This window comes from Coregonus clupeaformis, chromosome 28, assembly GCF_020615455.1.
Source record: "Coregonus clupeaformis isolate EN_2021a chromosome 28, ASM2061545v1, whole genome shotgun sequence".
NCBI classification, from domain to species: domain Eukaryota; kingdom Metazoa; phylum Chordata; class Actinopteri; order Salmoniformes; family Salmonidae; genus Coregonus; species Coregonus clupeaformis.
Window position 1 is genome coordinate 25,251,870 of NC_059219.1, and position 10,000 is coordinate 25,261,869.

The 10,000-nt window shown below is 48.0% G+C and overlaps 1 protein-coding gene across 1 annotated transcript in view; it reads right to left on the reverse strand.

Moving 5' to 3' along the window:
* Positions 1–10,000, reverse strand: part of LOC121543336 (PDZ domain-containing RING finger protein 4-like) — a 76,175-nt gene that overhangs the window by 55,675 nt on the left and 10,500 nt on the right. The window lies entirely within an intron of this gene.

A 10,000-nucleotide genomic window follows, 5' to 3' on the forward strand; every position in this document is an offset into this window, starting at 1 on the left:
AGGGGAAATTAGCCCTGTCCTGAGAGGGACTAATATCTATCAGACAGGGGAAGGGGAAATTAGCTCTGTCCTGAGAGGGACTAATATCTATCAGACAGGGGAAGGGGAAATTAGCCCTGTCCTGAGAGGGACTAATATCTATCAGACAGGGGAAGGGGAAATTAGCCCTGTCCTGAGAGGGACTAATATCTATCAGACAGGGGAAGGGGAAATTAGCTCTGTCCTGAGAGGGACTAATATCTATCAGACAGGGGAAGGGGGAATTAGCCCTGTCCTGAGAGGGACTAATATCTATCAGACAGGGGAAGGGGGAATTAGCCCTGTCCTGAGAGGGACTAATATCTATCAGACAGAGGAAGGGGAAATTAGCCCTGTCCTGAGAGGGACTAATATCTATCAGACAGGGGAAGGGGAAATTAGCCCTGTCCTGAGAGGGACTAATAACTATCAGACAGGGGAAGGATAAATTAGCCCTGTCCTGAGAGGGACTAATATCTATCAGACAGGGGAAGGGGAAATTAGCTCTGTCCTGAGAGGGACTAATATCTATCAGACAGGGGAAGGGGAAATTAGCCCTGTCCTGAGAGGGACTAATATCTATCAGACAGGGGAAGGGGAAATTAGCCCTGTCCTGAGAGGGACTAATATCTATCAGACAGGGGAAGGGGAAATTAGCCCTGTCCTGAGAGGGACTAATATCTATCAGACAGGGGAAGGGGGAAATTAGCCCTGTCCTGAGAGGGACTAATATCTATCAGACAGGGGAAGGGGGAAATTAGCCCTGTCCTGAGAGGGACTAATAACTATCAGACAGGGGAAGGAGAAATTAGCCCTGTCCTGAGAGGGACTAATATCTATCAGACAGGGGAAGGGGAAATTAGCCCTGTCCTGAGAGGGACTAATATCTATCAGACAGGGGAAGGGGAAATTAGCCCTGTCCTGAGAGGGACTAATATCTATCAGACAGGGGAAGGGGAAATTAGCCCTGTCCTGAGAGGGACTAATATCTATCAGACAGGGGAAGGGGAAATTAGCCCTGTCCTGAGAGGGACTAATATCTATCAGACAGGGGAAGGGGAAATTAGCTCTGTCCTGACAGGGACTAATATCTATCAGACAGGGGAAGGGGAAATTAACCCTATCCTGAGAGGGACTAATATCTATCAGACAGGGGAAGGGGAAATTAGCCCTGTCCTGAGAGGGACTAATATCTATCAGACAGGGGAAGGGGAAATTAGCCCTGTCCTGAGAGGGACTAATATCTATCAGACAGGGGAAGGGGAAATTAGCCCTGTCCTGAGAGGGACTAATATCTATCAGACAGGGGAAGGGGAAATTAGCCCTGTCCTGAGAGGGACTAATATCTATCAGACAGGGGAAGGGGGAATTAGCCCTGTCCTGAGAGGGACTAATATCTATCAGACAGGGGAAGGGGAAATTAGCCCTGTCCTGAGAGGGACTAATATCTATCAGACAGAGGAAGGGGAAATTAGCTCTGTCCTGAGAGGGACTAATATCTATCAGACAGGGGAAGGGGAAATTAGTGTCACACACACCTCCTAACATGTAGGCCTATTGCACACACACGTAAACACACACACAAGTACACACACACACACACACACACACACACATACACATACACACATACAAACACACACACACACACGTACACACACACACACACACACACACACACACACACACACACACACACACACACAAACACACACCCCCACCCCCACACACACATATATACACACACAGACACGCACACACACACACAGGTGCCATCTCTAAGGGTGGCTTGCGTAAATCTGCATTATTTTGGCGCTGACAGACAGACTGACAGGCAGATGGACAGGCGGGGGAACTAGAGGGGAATGGAGTCTGGTTACTGATAAGTAAGGGGCCACACTTTGGGGATGTGGGGGTGGCGGGCTGAGCGATGTGATGGTAGTAATGGGCTACTGTTGGTCACATCACATCCAGAATAACACAGCAAAGCTTTAGGGTTACATACTACAGAAAATAAAGAGGGGATATAGTTCAGACGATGTTTCAGCACAAAGGCCTTTTTCAGGAACAGTAGCAAGACCTGTCTAATTCACATCACATCCAGTCACCGTGAACAGAAACACAAAGCCACCTCCAAATCCCAGATTCTATACTGAAGAGAGTCAGAAATGTCAGTCCTGGGCCGGTATTCATAAAGCGTCTCAGAATAGGAGTGGTGATTTAGGATAATGTTTGCCTTTTACATTAGGAATGGACAGGGAAGGACTTGATCTTAGATCAGCACTCCTTCTCTGAGATACATTACAAATACTGTCCCTGCAGTCATTCTAACCAGTCATTCATATCAGTCATAACTCATGGCATCCGACTTAGCCCTGAGTGACTATGGTAACCACAGAGGCTCTGATAAGGCCTGATAAGACCTCTTCTGTCTGGTGCCTTAATGTAGGAGTGACAGTTTTACGCTGCTGTTAAAAGATGGGCTGTGTCATGTTAATGGCTTTCCAGTTTCCACATTCTGAAGCCTTATTGTCTCCTCCTCCACTCCCAGTCTGTCTGGATGGAGGGATGGAGGGAGGGGAAGGACTGTCCCCATCGTGGCCTTTCAGCTTGGGCTTATCAGGACCGGAGCAGGGGGTCTCTGTGACCTGTGGAGCGGAACGACTTGTGCCCTATCCTGCCCTGACTTCACGACCCCCCTCACACACACACCTCTCACACACACACCTCTCACACACACACACACACACACACACACACACACACACACACACACACACACACACACACACACACACACACACACACACACACACACACACACACACTTATTCCATACAACCTCTTTGTGTGTGACCTCTCCTCTATTTTCACTCAAACCTCCCCCTCTTCCAACTCAGACCTCACACACTCGAGCAGGTCGCACCTCAGTGACAGTGCTGGCGTGGGGGGTGCGTGGTGTGTGTGTGTGTGTGTGTGTGTGTGTGTGTGTGTGTGTGTGTGTGTATGTGGATTCATGTGTGTGGCAGGCTTGTGACTTCATGTCTCAGATGTAATTTGGGGATCAACAACGTTCAACCCTGCTTGGTTTTATTGATACTGATACCTGTGTGTTCCAGACAGTACATCCTATCTAGTCCCTACGATCACAATGAAGGAGAAATCACCTAGGCCTTTATGCTGTAACTGGAAGGTTCATGTAAGAGGTAGACAAAGCTCTCTGATTCCCACTTTCTGTGTATGTATAGTTGATTTGATAGATCCAAACACATTGACATGTTGAACTAACAAGCTGAAGAGTTGCTCTGTATACAGTGTGTATAACACCACCAGTCAAAAGTTTGGACACACCTACTCATTCAAGGGTTTTTCTTTATTTTTACAATTTTTTACATTGTAGAATAATAATGAAGACATCAAAATGATGAAATAACACATATGGAATCATGTAGTAAACAAAAAAGTGTTAAACAAATCAAAATATATTTGAGATGTAAGATTCTTCAAATAGCCACTCTTTGCCTTGATAACAACTTTGCACACGCTTGGCATTCTCTCAACCAGCTTCATGAGGTAGTAGTCACCTGGAATGTTTTTCAATTTACTGGTGTGCCTTCTTAAAAGTTAATTCGTGGAATTTATTTCCTTCTTAATGTGTTTGAGCCAATCAGTTGTGTTGTGACAAGGTGGGGGGGTATACAGAAGATAGCCCTATCTGGTAAAAGACCAAGTCCATATTGTGGCAAGAACAGCTCAAATAAGCAAAGAAAAACGACAGTCCATCATTACTTTAAGACATGAAGGTCAGTCAATAAGGAACATTTCAAGAACTTTGAAAGTTTCTTCAAGTGCAGTCGCAAAAACCATCAAGCGCTATGATGAAACTGGCTCTCATGAGGACCACCACAGGAATGGAAGACCCAGAGTTACCTCTTCTGCTGAGGATAAGTTCATTAGAGTCACCAGCCTCAGAAATTGCAGCCCGAATAAATGCTTCAAGTAGTTCAAGTAACTGACACATCTCAACATCAACTGTTCAGAAAGGACTGTGTGAATCAGGCCTTCATGATCGAATTGCTGCAAAGAAACCACTACTAAAGGACACCAATAAGAAGAAGAGACCTGCTTGGGCCAAAAAACACGAGCAATGGACATTAGACTGGTGGAAATGTGTCCTTTGTTCTGGAGTCCAAATTTGAGATTTTTGGTTCCAACCTCCGTGTCTTTGTGAGACGCGGTGTGGGTGAACGGATGATCTCTGCATGTGTAGTTCCCACTGTAAAGCATGGAGGAGGAGGTGTTATGGTGTGGGGGTGCTTTGCTGGTGACACTGTCTGGGATTTATTTAGAATTCAAGGCACACTTAACCAGCATGGCTACCACAGCATTCTGTAGCGATACGCCATCCCATCTGGTTTGGGCTTAGTGGGACTATCATTTGTTTTTCAACAGGACAATGACCCAACACACTTCCAGGCTGTGTAAGGGCTATTTTACCAAGAAGGAGAGTTATGGAGTGCTGCATCAGATGACCTGACCTCCACAATCCCCCGACCTCAACCAAATTGAGATGGTTTGGGATGAGATTTTCTGGATTTTTGTTTTAGATTCCGTCTCTCACAGTCAAAGTGTACCTATGATAAGAGCATTCAGCTTCCCTCAGTAAGAGCTTTCAGCTTCCCTCAGTAAGAGCATTGAAGATGGGTCGTGGCTGGGTCTTCCAGCATGACAACGACCCGAAACATATAGCCAGGGCAACTAAGGAGTGGCTCCGTAAGAAGCATCTCAAGGTCCCGGAGTGGCCTAGCCAGTCTCCAGACCTGAACCCAATAGAAAATCTTTGGAGGGAGCTGAAAGTCTGTATTGCCCAGCGACAGCCCCGAAACCTGAAGGATCTGGAGAAGGTCTGTATGGAGGAGTGGGCCAAAATCCCTGCTGCAGTGTGTGCAAACCTGGTCAAGACCTACAGGAAACATATGATCTCTGTAATTGCAATCTGTCACGATCGTCAGGGTAAGGAGTAGACCAATGCGCAGCGTGATGAACGAACATGTTACTTTATTATATTAAAGCACGAAACAAAACAATAAACGACTCGTGAAGTCCACGGTGACAATGACCGAACACGGAACAAAAACCCACAAACACAAAGTGAAAAACAGACAGTTTAAATATGGCTCCCAATCAGAGACAACCAGCCAACAGCTGACACTCGTTGCCTCTGATTGGGAGTCACTCAGGCAAACATAGAAAACAACAAACTAGAACCCCCAACATAGAAATAACCACATAGAATGAACACACCCTGGCTCAACATATGGAGTCCCAGAACCAGGGTGTGACAGTACCCCCCCCTAAAGGCGCGGACTGCGACCGCGCCTCAACCAGAGAAAAATAGGGGAGGGCTGGGTGGGCACTCCTCCTCGGCGGCGGTTCTGGCTCCGGGCTTGCCCACCACCCTCCAATAAACCCCCCATAGCGCCCCTGGTCCGGTCTGGCCCCGCTGGCTGGAGCTGACCTGGACGTAGCAGGAGCAGCTAGCTTCAGCTCCGTTGGGGAGCAATAAAGCGGTACCTGATTTGGCACCGATGACCAAGGCACGGGTTGTGCCGGACTGACGACGCGCACCCCAGGCTTGGTGCGTGGAGCCGGAACGGGCCTCACCGGACTGATGACTCGCACCCCTGGCTTGGTGCGTGGAGCAGCAACGGGCGGACCGGGCTGACGATGCGCACCCTGGCTGGTGCGTGGAGCCGAACGGGCCTCACCGGACTGGCGACTCGCACCCTGGCTTGGTGCGTGGAGCAGCAACGGGCTGGACCGGGCTGACGATCGCACCCCTGGCTGGTGCGTGGGCGAACGGGCCTCACCCGGACTGGCGACTCGCACCCCTGGCTGGTGCGTGGAGCAGCGACGGGCCTTGCCAGGCTGGCGACTCGCACCTCTGGCTTGGTGCGAGTGGCAGGAACGGGCTGGACCAGGCTGACGACTCGCACCACTGGCTTGGTGCGAGTGGCAGAACAGGCTGGACCAGGCTGACGACTCGCACCCCTGGCTTGGTGCGAGTGGCAGGAACGGGCCGGGCCGGGCTGGCGACAGCGCACCGTATACTTGGTGCGAGTGGCAGGAACAGGCCGGGCCGGGCTGGCGACGCGCACCGTAGACTTGGTGCGAGTGGCAGGGACAGGCCGGGCTGGGCTGGCGACGCACACCGTAGGCTTGGTGCGTGGAGCAGGGACAGGCCGGGCAGGGCTGGCGACGCACACCGTAGGCTTGGTGCGTGGAGCAGGGACAGGCCGGGCTGGGCTGGCGGCGCACACCCGTAGGCTTGGTGCGTGGAGCAGGGACAGGCCGGGCTGGGCTGGCGACGCACACCGTAGGCTTGGTGCGAGAGGCAGGAACAGGCCGGACGGGCTGGTGACGCGCACCGTCCATTTGGTGCGAGGGGGCCGTAACAGGCCGGACCGTACTGGGGACACACACCACTGGCTCTACCCGGGAACTGGAACGGGCCGGACCGGACTGGTAACACACCCCAGTACCTCTCGCCGTGCCTCTAAACCTCCTTTCCCTACTTTGACCAGTGGCCCCCGTAACCTGGTGGCCTTTTGAATACGCCCCTTTTCTGCCTCCGTCAGCCCCGTCGTCCATGCCCTGTGCCCCCCCCTAAAAATGTTTTGGGGTTGCCTCTCGTCAGTCTCACTCCATGGCCGGCGATCCTCCCATGTCCAGTCTGCCTGCTCCTGGACACGCTGCTTGGTCCTTGTCTGGTGGGTTTTTCTGTCACGATCGTCAGGGTAAGGAGTAGACCAATGCGCAGCGTGATGAACGAACATGTTACTTTATTATATTAAAGCACGAAACAAAACAATAAACGACTCGTGAAGTCCACGGTGACAATGACCGAACACGGAACAAAAACCCACAAACACAAAGTGAAAAACAGACAGTTTAAATATGGCTCCCAAACAGAGACAACCAGCCAACAGCTGACACTCGTTGCCTCTGATTGGGAGTCACTCAGGCAAACATAGAAAACAACAAACTAGAACCCCCAACATAGAAATAACCACATAGAATGAACACACCCTGGCTCAACATATGGAGTCCCAGAACCAGGGTGTGACACAAACAAAGGTTTCTGTACCAAATATTATGTTCTGCTTTTCTGATGTATCAAATACATATGTCATGCAATAAAATGCAAATGAATTACTTAAAAATCATACAATGTGATTTTCTGGATTTTTGTTTTAGATTCCGTCTCTCACAGTTGAAGTGTACCTATGATAACAATTACAGACCTCTACATGCTTTGTAAGTAGGAAAACCTGCAAAATCGGCAGTGTATCAAATACTTGTTCTCCCCACTGTATATATATATATATATATATATATATATATATATATATATATATATATATATAAAATGAATTCAGCTTCCACACAATACACCACTTGTTTTTTAACCCCTCCGTAGTACATTAACCTTGTGTTAACACTGAATAAATGTGCTAGTTTCCCCATTTGGCTCCAGCCCAGAGAAGGTGTTACCCTGTGTCGATTGGGCCATATGCACCTCTAAATCCTATGATAATCACCCTGCCGCGCTCCGCTGATCCATCTAACTCACTGGAACAGATACACAATGTATGCTGATAAAACCATGCATTGAAAACCAAGTTCTTGGAGAGAATTATCCCAGCATTAAAGCATTACAGTAGTCTATATAACTCACCAGTCAAAATTATCTCAATAACTGGGGTGACGGATTGAATTGATTTAATTTACGTATTAGACAATCACAATACATATCCACGCATCAATTCAAAGGCAATGTTATTAAACACATCACACTAATTATATCCTTGTTAACAAAAGAGCACAGCTAAATGCCACCAGTTCACATAATAATGGTCAGTCTTGTCCTAAAACAGAAGTTAAAATTACAACCATATTACAACCATATTACAACCATATTACAACCCTATTGAAACCATATTACAACCATATTAAAACCATATTACAACCATATTGAAACCATATTACAACCATATTACAACCATATTAAAACCATATTACAACCATATTAAAATCCATATTACAAAAATATTAAATCCATATTACAACCATATTACAACCATATTACAACCACATGGTTTGACACATGGACTGTTTTCCCCATTGTTTTCACATCTCATCTCCAGAGGAGACCAGAGGTGACTAGAGGAGACCAGAGGAGAACAGAGGTGACTAGAGGAGACTAGAGGAGACTAGAGGAGACCAGAGGAGACCAGATACTAGAGGAGACCAGAGGAGACCAGAGGTGACTAGAGGAGACTAGTGGAGACCAGAGGAGACCAGATACTAGAGGAGACCAGAGGAGACCAGAGGAGACTAGAGGAGACTAGAGGAGACCAGAGGTGACCAGAGGAGACTAGAGGAGACTAGAGGAGACCAGAGGTGACTAGAGGAGACCAGAGGTGACTAGAGGAGATTAGAGGTGACTAGAGGAGACCAGAGGTGACTAGAGGAGATTAGAGGTGACTAGAGGAGATTTTAGGAGACCAGAGGTGACTAGAGGAGACCAGAGGTGACTAGAGGAGATTAGAGGTGACTAGAGGAGACAAGAGGTGACTAGAGGAGATTATAGGAGACCAGAGGAGACAAGAGGTGACTAGAGGAGCCCAGAGGAGACCAGATACTAGAGTAGACCAGAGGTGACTAGAGGAGACTAGAGGAGACCAGAGGAGACAAGAGGAGACCAGAGTAGACTAGATACTAGAGGAGACCAGAGGTGACTAGAGGAGACTAGAGGAGACCAGAGGTGACTAGAGGAGACTAGAGGAGACCAGAGGAGACAAGAGGTGACTAGAGGAGACCAGAGGAGACCAGATACTAGAGTAGACCAGAGGTGACTAGAGGAGACTAGAGGAGACCAGAGGAGACAAGAGGAGACCAGAGTAGACTAGATACTAGAGGAGACCAGAGGTGACTAGAGGAGACTAGAGGAGACCAGCGGAGAGTAGACCAGAGGTGACTAGAGGAGACCAGAGGAGAGTAAGGAAGTCATCTCATCTTTCTCTGCTGCATACAGTAGTCGATTTAAACCTGCACTGCTTTTGTCTGGTTACGACCGTAATGATGTGTTAATGAGAAGCTCTTTCTGTTTGGCTGTGGATGTGGGGTTAGTACAGGGATAGGGTTAGGGTTAGTACAGGAATATAGTTAGGGTTAGTACAGGGATAGGGTTAGGGTTAGTACAGGAATAGGGTTAGGGTTAGTACAGGGATAGGGTTAGGGTTAGTACAGGGATAGGGTTAGGGTTAGTACAGGAATAGGGTTAGGGTTAGTACAAGGATAGGGTTAGGGTTAGTACAGGAATAACGGTTAGGGTTAGTACAGGGATAGGGTTAGGGTTAATACAGGGATAGGGTTAGGGTTAATACAGGGATAGGGTTAGCGTTAGTACAGGAATAGGGTTAGGGTTAGTACAGGGATAGGGTTAGGGTTAATACAGGGATAGGGTTAGGGTTAGTACAGGAATAGGGTTAGGGTTAGTACAGGAATAGGGTTAGGGTTAGTACAGGGATAGGGTTAGGGTTAGTACAGGGATAGGGTTAGGGTTAATAAAGGGATAGGGTTAGGGTTAATACAGGGATAGGGTTAGGGTTAATACAGGGATAGGGTTAGGGTTAATACAGGGATAGGGTTAGGGTTAATACAGGAATAGGGTTAGGGTTAGTACAGGAATAGGGTTAGGGTTAGTACAGGAATAGGGTTAGGGTTAGTACAGGGATAGGGTTAGGGTTAATACAGGGATAGGGTTAGGGTTAATACAGGAATAGGGTTAGGGTTAGTACAGGAATAGGGTTAGGGTTAGTACAGGGATAGGGTTAGTGTTAATACAGGGATAGGGTTAGGGTTAATACAGGGATAGGGTTAGGGTTAGTACAGGGATAGGGTTAGGGTTAATACAGGG